The sequence below is a fragment of the Marmota monax genome, unplaced genomic scaffold (assembly GCF_021218885.2).
Source record: "Marmota monax isolate L192 unplaced genomic scaffold, Marmota_monax_Labrador192_F-V1.1 WCK01_AAM20220418_F8-fsc00041, whole genome shotgun sequence".
NCBI classification, from domain to species: Eukaryota; Metazoa; Chordata; class Mammalia; order Rodentia; family Sciuridae; genus Marmota; species Marmota monax.
In genome coordinates, this window is record NW_026695238.1 from 1,619,125 (window position 1) to 1,630,366 (window position 11,242).

Consider the following 11,242-nt stretch of genomic DNA (forward strand, 5'->3'; position numbering starts at 1 on the left):
ATCATTCTAGAGATTCAAGAGCATGGCACCACCACCTGCTCAGCTCTCTTGAGGCCCCTGCTACATCACAACATAGCACATGGCATCTTGGTGGGTTTGGGGGTGAAAGAGTGAGATCAAGGGTGAGACTGCAAGCCAGAGACAAGGAAGGGGACAGTCTTGCTCTTTGTATGACAGTCCATCTCTCGAGAGGTAACCTGGATCCCACAAGAACTACATTAATTCCTTCTGAGTGTGGCACGCCAGTGATCCAACCACCTTCCACAGGACTCCACTCTTAAAGGTTTGAACCTCAACACCATGACATGGGAGACCAAGCTTCCAGCTGGTCTGGAAGAAAAACCACATCCAAACCACAGGTATATGTTATAACTTTAAAAAAGTTGGTGAAAAGAATCATCAACTTCTTTTCCCCCACAGTACCCATATCTCCCTTATCAACCACTTATGTCAGTTCCCCAAATCCCCATTGATAAATGCGTAACCATGAAAATATTATTCTCCATCCTCCTCCCAGCACTTCAGGCAATTGGCCTTAAAGAGAAGAAGCTCTTTTCCTTCCATGTTGTGACTGTCAAGTTTTTGCCTTTTTGATTCACTCACATCATAGTTCTGTAGGCCATGGCAAGACTCCACCAAAGCCTCAGAGGCTGCTGGCACTGGGAAGACCCCACAGAACTGGGTCTTTTTGGATCCAGTTAGTGACCACTGATGCCTCTGTGGAGGCTGGAGAGGGAGGAAGGGTCCACTGCTCTTCCTCTTGGTCTTAGAAACTCCATCCCTGCCCCAGGGTCCAGAGAAGGAGAGTCGAGTGGCAATCTCAGGTTGGAAGGTTCTGTTCTCTGTGGACCTCTGTCCTTAAATGGACCTTTCCCTCTCCAGAGGTTATTCCCTCAACCAAGCAGAGACTGACCGTGTGTTCTGCCAACACACTTCTACTTTAGATGCTTTATCAAGGTCTACTCTGTCAGCTCTCTGTCGAGAACAGGAAGGTTGAAGCTAAGTATTGGCAGAAACATAAGGTACTAGCACTGGCTAAGAATTACATTTTCCAGCAAACCCCCAATTCCAGAGGAAAAGCAGTTATTTTCAGGGCCCTCTCAATGCTGCCCATAATGCCCAACCTATAGACAGTGAAGAAGAGAGGGTAGACAGGTTTAGGACGTGGGCTGGTGGTTACTGGAAATGGGAATGTGTGTGAATTTAATTTCATCAGAGAAAAGTCAGGAACTGAAGAAAAGACTCTTAAGAATTGTCAAATACTAAATGCTTTTGGTAAAAGGAGCCACATTTTGTGTATCTCTTGGCGTCTAGGAAGAACTGACCATAATTCACCCTGGACAGAAAGATCCAGGGAACTTCAATCATTTATAATTATCTTTGTAGTCAGCAGAATTTTCCTTACAGCTTCAGTTTTCATTGCTTTCCTCTTATTTTATTTGGACCTGAAACGACTGCCTTCCATATTGTATTTGGAAGTGACCCTGCAGAAAGGAGCTTAAACATGGTGACTTTGACCCTCCCTTTCCTATTGTGAATGACACTGAACCTCTTCAACAATCAGTCCTCAAATTGCACTTCATATTATGAGAAAGCTGGATGGGAAGAATGTGCAGAACATGGAAAAATGCGGGTGGTATAACGTTAAGGAAAAGAAGAAGACATCACATCACCCAAGAAAGTGTGAATTGTAGGATGATTCTTGTACATATTTAAGATCTATAGGGAGAAAACTGGAAGAAATATGCCAAAATTCTACTCACGATACCCCAATTTCATTCCTCAGTTTTCCAAGGGTGTCCAAGTGAATCTCTTTTACAAAGTGTGTTTCTGTCAGAAGGGGAATGGGTTGTATCCGTTGGGCAGTTGACATCCTTCTGGTCATTGTCTTCTGAATTTAAGAAAACTGAGTGGGAATCATGCATTTTTTTTTTTTCGGAATAGAAGATCTGTGGGAGATTTTCTTCTGTATGTCTCACCTTTATCTTTGATTTTTCCTAAGCAACCTACACAACACACACACACACACACACAAATACACACATGCATGATCACTCCCTTCTAGCCCAAGCTTCACAGGGGAGGCAGAGCAGTGCCTTGGGGAGGGGTGTTGGGTACAGAGGTCCTGTTTCATGCAGCCATCATTGGAGTGTGTCAAATACCGTCAAATACTGGTCTCAGCCCCCTCTCTAGCCACATGAGATGGTGGTAACTCAGTGGCTGCTGAGGCGGACGTGGGAGAACTGCAGAATCCACAGACGAGGGGCACCTGTGTTCTCCTCCTAATCTTCTAATATGAGAGAACAGAGAAAGGGATTATCCTGGGATTTGGGACTCAGCCCTCCCAATCCCTCTTTTTAACCCCATCCTAAGGGTTGGGATGGAGGAGGGTAGGTGGGAAGACACTAAGACATCAAGGTCGTGAAAACATTCAGCCATGGTCACCCATCACCTCTCCCAGGAGCTTGAGTTACCGTGACCTCATGTTGGGACCCCTGGCTTTCCTATCCCCTAACCTCTGCTCCACAGCAATGCAGTGGCTGAGAGCCAGGGAGCAGGAGTAGATCTTTCAGATGTCAAGTTCAAATCTGAAATTCTCCCAATTTACTGGTCCATCACCATTCCAATAACCAAATTACCCCCACCCCACCCGGGGCCTTCTAGATGTTATACATGATTGCTTTTCTATATTTATCTGGTTGGAGTCCCAGGCTAGGAGGTCAAATTCCTGGTCTAGTTTTCTGTGAAAATCATTTAGCTTTGCTCATGTCTGTGGCCAGGGGCTGCTGCTTCCTTGGGCTTGGCCGTGACTTGTGCTAATGGTGTGGCTAGGAGCAAGGATAACGACGCTGGTGTTTGTGAGTGCTTGGAATGTGTCAGATACCGTCAGAGCAGCACCTGTGCCGACTCAGCCAGGGCTCATCTGAGCTCCCAGGGGACGTTCTGTTATTAGCTCCATTTGTCAGATGAAGAAGCCGAGGAGGCACAGAGACAAGAAAGTCACCCAATGACCTCACCCTGGGAAGGAGCAGAGCCTACTTCTGAGTGGAAGCAGTGTGGTTCCAGAGTGCACTGTTATCCCTCTGTCATTGGGGTTACTGCTGCCCTGACAAGGGAGCATGGGTGACCCAGGGATGCATCCCCAACGTCTAGAAAGCAATCATTTGAATATGGTAGGCAGGAAAGGGGCTTGCTGGCCACCTTGGCATGTGAAGATGCCACCTTGCTGAGGTTGTTCATCTGTGTGTCCCCAGTACCACCATGGTACCAGGCACAGAGTGAGCATGGCGGGCTTAACTGAATGAATGAATCATTGACTTATTACGTTTATTCTCTTGGGTGTCCTGATGCTTATGCTACCCAATGTTCAGCTCTGTCTTCCTCTCTGACCTGGAGAAGTTGACTTCCCCCAAGTTTTTCTAGGGAGCTGTGAACTGATTCCTCTCAAGCTCATTGCTTGGGAGGAACTTCAAGACACTGGGACAAGGTTGGGGTTTCATGGTGCCTGTGTGGTTTATGGCAAAGTGCTTGCTCTCTCTGAACCCAAAGTGGAGACTGTTCCCACTGAAATTATGTAAAGATGGGCAGAAAATGCCCCCAATCTGGGTTTCAAGAAGGTTCTCCTGTGGCCATAATGGTCAAGAAGGGTCATACTCTTTCTTGAAGGCTTATCTGAGAAGGAACATGGGGGCTATGTTGGTGGATGGAGGTGGTGAGTGGTGTGGGGAATCTTGAAAGCTGGCCATTTTTTTTTTCAATTTTACTTATTTTATTATTTTTTTTAGTTCTACGTGACAGTAGAATCTATTTTGATGTATTTATACAAACATGGACTATGTCTTATTCTAATTAGGACCCCAGTCTTGTGGATGTACATGTTGTTGAGATTCACGAGGGTGTATTCATTTATGTACATAGGAAAGTTATGTCAGATTCAGTCCACTGTCTTTCCTATTCCCCTCCACCCTCCCTTCCCTTTATTCCCCTCCGTCTTCTGCACTAAACTTCTATTCTTCCTCTCTCCCCGTTGTTGTGGGTTAGCATCCACATATCAGAGAGATTATTAGATCCTTCAGATTCTTAGTGCATCTGGGTTTCTTGTAGCTTTGTGCCAGCTTGAGCCGTGTTTGTAGGACTGTGTCAAGGGGACTGCAGCTGCAGGTGAAGCAACTCATTCCCAATTTCCACAGGATGAAAGCAAACACTTTGCCCTCAAAGGCACAACTAGCTCTGCCAACTCCCAGCCCCAGAAGCTGGCCTGAGATTCTGGTGTGATAAGTGTGGCATTCTGGGTATCGACATGCAAATATGCAGGGCATGATATGTGTGGGTGGCAGAGGGACAGTCACTTGCAGGTTTAGGGAGTCCTCCCCAAGGGACTGTCAATCTCTTCCTAATGAAGTGACTTAAGAGTAGCAGAGTAGAGACAGGGAGAGAAGAGGCCAGAGAAGAAAGAGGAGAGAGAGAGAGAGAGAGAGAGAGAGAGAGAGAGAGAGAGAGAGAGAGAGAGAGAGAGAGAGAGAGAGAGAAGGCAGGAATGGAAGCTGGCTGCCGGGACACCGCTCATGTCAGAGGGGTACCTGAGACAGGGCTTGCCATGAGGCCTCAGGGTGCCCTGGCTGCCTGGCCACCCGGGCTCCTCCCACCTGGCTGCCTGCCGATTAGGAGCTTTACCTCCTTCCCTCTCCGGAGCTGACCTCAGTTTCTCCAGCTTGTTCTCATACACAGAAATTGCCCCTGCCCCATCCGGGTTTTGTCCAAGGCCCAGAGCTGCTTGTTTCTTGTGTGCTCCCAGGGGCTGGGCTCAGCTCTCTGGCCGCACATCATCCTTTCATCGGACTCACTCATTAAGGCCCTAGTTAGCAGCTGCCCTCGAGTGTGTGGCATCAAAGGGATGAATGGATGTCCAGTAGACCCTCTCCTTGCCCCTGTGCATGAAAGGCAACTTTTACAATCTCACTATGACCCCCAATACTGCTTTAAAATCAGCGACCTGTTGAGTACTGGACAGGACAAGTGCATTAATGATCAGCACCCAAACCTCAGTGGCTTCACATGATAAATGTTTATTTCTTACATCTCCAGGGAGGAAGGCTGGGGTTGGGGGGAGGGGCCTCTGCTTTCTGAAGTTATGGGCTGCCTAGTGGCTCTTTTTATCTTTAGCCCTGGGTCCTCCACTGTAGCCTAATGTGCCCTCCATGTCAGGGCTGGTGGGAGGAGAGGGCTGAAGGAGAAGACGTTCCAGCCCCAACCTGTAGGTGGCGCTCTTTACTCCTGCCCACACGGCTACACCTGACATTCGGGAAGCTGGAAATGTTCCCTGAGGATGAGACATGATGGTTTGGTGAAAGCAACGTGGTCTCCACCAGGAGCACCTTGAGCTTTAGTACATAATTTTGGGCCTCCACTAAGATGGCCAAGTGGTTAAGGCTTTGGACTTAAGGACATAATTTTGGGCTCAGGAAGATTTAGGCTCAAAGCTCAGCCTCAGAAGCCGTTGATTGCTGAGTTAACCATACAACAGTTGAAGTGACTAGGAAGATGCTCAAATCAGGGCTGGACCAACTCCAGGGCTGATGGTTTTGGATTAGTTACTTACCCCCTGGGCCTCCAGTTTTCCATGGGTAAAGAGGCTATAGTATTGCTCAGCAGAGTGGTTTTTCAGATAAAGTGAGGATGCACTTTTTTTTGCACATGAGGTCTCAGGAAGTGCCACTTGCCCCTGTTCTTACTACTTGCTCATGCTCAATCCCATATGGGAGCTGGGGTCAAAAAGTTGAGATAGGCACAAACTCTCTCCTATCCTTAAGGGTGTCTCCATCTTTTAGGGGAGCTAGCAGGCCAGTAAGGGCTTTCAGTATGGTGGCATTCCTTTGAAGGGGATGGCTGTGGCCGGAGAAGGATGAGTGCCTCATCTTAGTCAGTTAAGGGAACTGGTGGCCTCTAGATGTAGCTTGGTGAAAGGGGAGGACTTGGAGAGGTGGAGCGGTGGACATTGGGCAGTCGCAGATGGACCTTAGGAGGTGGGCAGGGTGAGAAGCCTGAGGCATAGGAAGCAAGTGCCAACCGGCCCTCGGGTGATGATGGGTTAGAGCCTGCATGCCCTGGAGAGGGCTGGGGTGTCATAGAAGGTGAAGAGAGATTAGGTGGAGCCAGATCAGGAACACAAAACAGAATGAAACTTGACTTTGGCCTGTAGACAGTAATAGGATCTTCTTGGCAGCCTCTGGCCTCGCCTTGTGCCCTGCCCCAAGACTAGCCTCAGCATGTTGTCACTTTGCAAACCCACAAGTCATGCTCCTGAAGCTGGAGGAGCTGCTGGGAGAGGCGTATCCTATCCCTTAGAGCCAAGCTTTCTAGATGCCCTCTAACCACCTCCACTTTCACCAACCTCTGCCTTGTTTTGTTCTCTTTCTACTACTCTACCCCTTTGGTTCCTATTTCCCTAACCGTAGATAGAGTCCAAGCTTCCTTCCTCCATTCGGAACACCTGAACCTTTCCCCGGGATCGGTCTTTTTTTTTTTTTTTTTACATAGAGCAACCCAGTCTTTATTTACCTTCTCTCTGCATGCTTCATTTCTTTTCTGTAAAACAACCATCTCCTCTTTACCCTTGCCCTTGGGAGTAAATAAATGTTTTTTCTCCCTGTCAAACATAGATTAATTGAGTTCCTATCTAATGGAAGACACAATATGTAGTGTAGAGTTACCATTTTTCTTTCTTTCTTTTTCTTTTTTTTGTGGGGAGGGTACTGGGGATTGAACTCAGGGGCACTTGATCACTGAGCCACATCCCCAGCCCTATTTTGTGTTTTATTTAGAGACAGAGTCTCATTGAGTTGCTTAGCACCTAGCTTTTGCTGAGGTTGGCTTTGAACTTGCGATTCTCCTGTCTCAGCCTCCCAAGCCGCTGGGATCAGGGGGGTACGAGTTATTAGGATTACAGAGCCTAGCGAGTTATCGTTTTTCTATCCACTTGAATTCAGATGTGGCTCATTGCCTTCTGTCCTTCATCACTGACACTGACAGTTCTGAGTTGTAGCTGCCTCATCAGCCTGGGTCTTGGAGGGAGAAGATGTGCACTGCTGTATGCCTAACTAACCTGGGTTGATTACAGCCTCTGGTACTTGGGGGTTAGAGCACAACCTGCTTGTCCATCCTGACTGCTGTACCTGGTAATTATAGACAGAAATCATCACACACAGAGGATTAAACCTTCTATCCCTAGGTGCCACGAGATACTTTCCGATAAGAAAGATGACTATGGGGTGATAATAAGAAGCAACTCTGACACCCAACAGAGAAGGCACCCTATTGTGTGACCCAGATGACTGGGTTCCTGGAAATGGGGTGGCAGAGCAGCTGGGGATAGGCAATCTTCCAAAGACCTTGGCTTGGAGGCCACTGCCTGCTCCCTGCATTGTTTATTTCCTGCACACCCAGCTTCGGCTGCCTGCCTGGGAGGAGGGGATTTTAAAGGGGGGGAAGCCACATCAGGAGCAAACGTTCCCAGGCAGGTGATTAAATCATGAAATCTCATGTGCTTTTGAGAAACTGGGGAGATGATGGAAATGAGGAGTGGTGAGAAAGGGGAGCAGAGGTGGAAATGGAAAGACAAAGGGAAGGGACTTAGAGTGGCTGGTGAGCACCTGAGGATGGGACACAGGGGAGAGAGGGTCATGTGAGTGTGATTAATGAATCGCCAGTGTCCCAGTCATGTTCCACGTTATATCCAGTATGAGTCAACCTCATGCGTCATTTATTCATCTAAAGTATCAGTTATTGGGGATTGCAGGCACTGAGCTCCTTGCTGTGAATCTGAAGATAATTTGGATGTGACTCCAAATTATCTAGGAACTGTGTCACACAGGTATGGAAATTCTTAATTAAAATTCAGTGTGTGCCAGGTGCGGTGGCACACACCTGTAATCTCAGCAACTCTGGAGGTTGAGGCAGGAGGATTGCAAGTTCCAGGCCAGTCTCAGCCACTTAGTGAGATGCTTTCTCAAAGTGATAAAGCACCCTTGGATTCAATTCCCAGTGCTAAGCCAAACCAAACAACAAACAAACAAAACCCCACAGTGTGATTAGGATTTCTGGTGTCTGTAAGCAAGCAGTTGAAGTAGCTCAACAGTAAAGCTCCTAATGGGTCCTGAGGAACGAATGAACAACTGATCATTCCCAGCCAAGTCTCCAGGTAGGAACTTCCTTTTCCTGCAAAAAAGAACTTGCAATGATGCTCTAAACCAGAAGAACACTGGGAATCTCAGGCCTCAAAGCCCAGGTTAGAGAGAAAGCTGCTGGACTCTATAAACAGAGCCTCGGGATTTGCACGGGTTGTTAGGAAGGCAGGGTGTGTTTATTTATTTATTTTTAGAGCAGGTTTTAAAAATAAACTTTGAGAGCTGGGGATGTGAGATGCACAGGACAGGACTGGAGGGACTGGGAGCATGACTTAGAGGCCCGGAGGCCAGGCCTGCTCAGCTGCTCCCTGCAGTTGAGGGCTTCCTGGAGCAGAGGGAGGGGAGCCGGCCGTGCCTAGCAGACCACCCCAGCCTCGGGCGGCACTGCATACAGTGAAGTTGGCATTTCTGTAAATGTTAACCTCTTTGGGCTCCACCTTTCTCATGAAATCCTTTTACTATCTTCAAAAAGGTCAGTGTCAGGTGTCACAGTTAAAGGTTGTCGTTACCAGACTGCGGGAACCTTGCTTGATCATTAAGATTCTGGCTCCCAGAGGTGGCAACACCAGGCCAAGAGCCCTCTTTGAGGATTTTGTCTTTACTAAGCCGCTCTGGTCAAGAGGGCCTGGTTCAACACTGATAGTGGGGGGCCCAGGAGGGAGCGTGCCTTTGGTCAGGAGGCTACAGCTCCTTCTCTGGGACATCAGAAAGGTCTCCCTGAGAAGGCGTGTTTTGTGACCAAAAGGGTGTTTGGGCAGAGAGAACTGTTTTTGAAAGTGCACAGGAGGAGGGACAGAACAGCCTGGTGAAGTCAGGGAGTGGAGGTTGCAGGGGTACGTGCTGGGTCCAAAGGCCTGTTTCACTATTTCAAGGTAACGGGCGGCCAAATGAAATGACCGTGATTTGGCAATCCCAGCCTCGTCTTCCCCAGGGAGGCCAGCTTGGTTTTCATCATAGTCATGGGATATTTGTTCCCAATGTTCCAAAAATAGTCCTGGGTTCTAGGGAGAGACTGCCTTCCACCCAGATACTCGCAGATTCTATTCCTGGCCAGAATCTCTTTAGCAAGACTTTCTTCCTTGGATTTTGGTCTCTGAAATAACCCAATGCTGTTTACAACTGACGACATCTTCTTTCTCAATGGGACCTTAAATAAATGGTGCATCTTCTCAGGCATGTATTTTAGATTTGATAAACTCCATGTTGTTGGTCTGTGTACTTTCATCTCTAAACCCACTGAAGCAGTACTATCTTCAGAGCCTCAGATGAATTTCTCTGAGGACTTTCTGTTTGTTTCTCTCGTTGCTCCTGGTAAAGTCATCAGCTTAAATGGATGTCAATTAGATACTTGTCACACAATCATGAAATTAGCATTCTTACGAATCATTTAAAACTTTTGCACTACAGATTATGGTTCAATAAAGAGGACAGTTTGAAGTAGTGAAAAATAAAAAAAATGGACTAAACAGCTACTAATAAAGGATCAGTTTAATAAATTAGGACATATCCACATGGTAGAATGCCAGTTGCCAGGAACGATTATGTCGGAGGAAATCCACACAAATGACAGGAGAAATTGTTAGAGAAAACCAGAGCTGGACAGTGGTGATATGGTAATAGCTAGGGAGTAAGAGTCCTCAGTATAGGACTGGGCTCTTAGTTTTGAGTACAACATGAACAAATGGGGATTTATAGCCTTGGAGCAGGGGCAGGTGGGATCAATGGATGGAAAATTACTAAGAGGAAACATCAGGAGGAGGGGGGAATTCTGGCTAAGGATATTAGATTGGATGCTTGCTGAAGACAGGCCAGGGCGATCAGAAACCAAAGGGGCAACTGAGGAATTTGATCAGATGTCAAGGCTAGGGGGTTCTTTCTAAATGGATTGAACAAGATTCTTGCTGCAACTCGGTGATACAGGCTTGACAGTGATGGATGTCAAGGTCAAGAACTCCAGGACTGAAAGTTATTGTTGTGGTTTGGATGTGAGTTGTTCCCCAAAAGCTCCTGTGTGAGAAAATGCAAGAAGGTTCAGAGAAAAATGATTGGGTTATGAGAGCCTTAACCCAATCAGTGAATTATTCACCTGATGGCAATCCCGCCAGTTATTGGTGACAAGTTTTGCGCCCCATGTGTTGAAGTACGACATTAGAGAAGCACACCAAGGCAAGCATATACAGCAGGGTTTACTTAAAAAGAGGTAACATGGACTTCTCCCGGGAGGGAGCAGGGGGCCACAGCTATTATCCTGGTATCCCAAGAAGTGAGAGTGTTCTGCCTTTTTATATGTCCCAGGCTTCCTTTGTTCTCCTGCTCTCTGCCCCTTATCCCTTCCCTTCCCGCATTCATGACTAGGCCAGGAGATGCTCTGTGGGATGGCCAAGAGGTGAGAAGCAGATGGGCTGGAGTGGCCAAGGTGGAGTGATCTAGGCAGGAAGTGGGGACAGGTTACCTTAGCAACAGATTGGAGCAGGGGCAGGTTATCTCGATAAGGGTGAAGGAAGGGCTCTGAAGGAATTAACATTTCAATCCCTCCATTCTCTGGATCCTATCCTTGCCTATCTGCCTAATCCTGGCTTCTTGGGATTAACTGAGTGGTAATTGAAGGCAGGTGGGATATGGCTGGAGGAGGTGGGGCCTGGGGGGCGTGGCTTGGTGTATATATTTGTATCTGGTGAGTGGTCTCTCTCTCCCTCCCTCCCTCCCTCTCTCTCCCTCCCTCCCTCTCTCTCCCTCCTTCCCTCTCCCTCCCTCCCTCCCTCCCTCTCTCTTCCTCCCTCCCTCTCTCTCCCTCCCTCCCTCCCTCTCTCCCTCCCTCCCTCTCTCCCTCCCTCCCTCTCTCCCTTCTTCCCTCTCCCTCCCTCCTTCTCTCTCCCTCTCTCCCTCTCTCCCTATCCCCCTCTCTCCCCCTCTCACCCCTCTCCCCCCCTCCCCCCTCTCCTCCTCTCCCCCCTCTCCCCCCTCTCCCCCTCCTTCCCCCTCCCTCCCTCCCTTCTTCCCTCTCCCTCCCTCCTTCTCTCTCCCTCTCTCCCTCTCCCCCTCTCTCCCCCTCTCTCCTC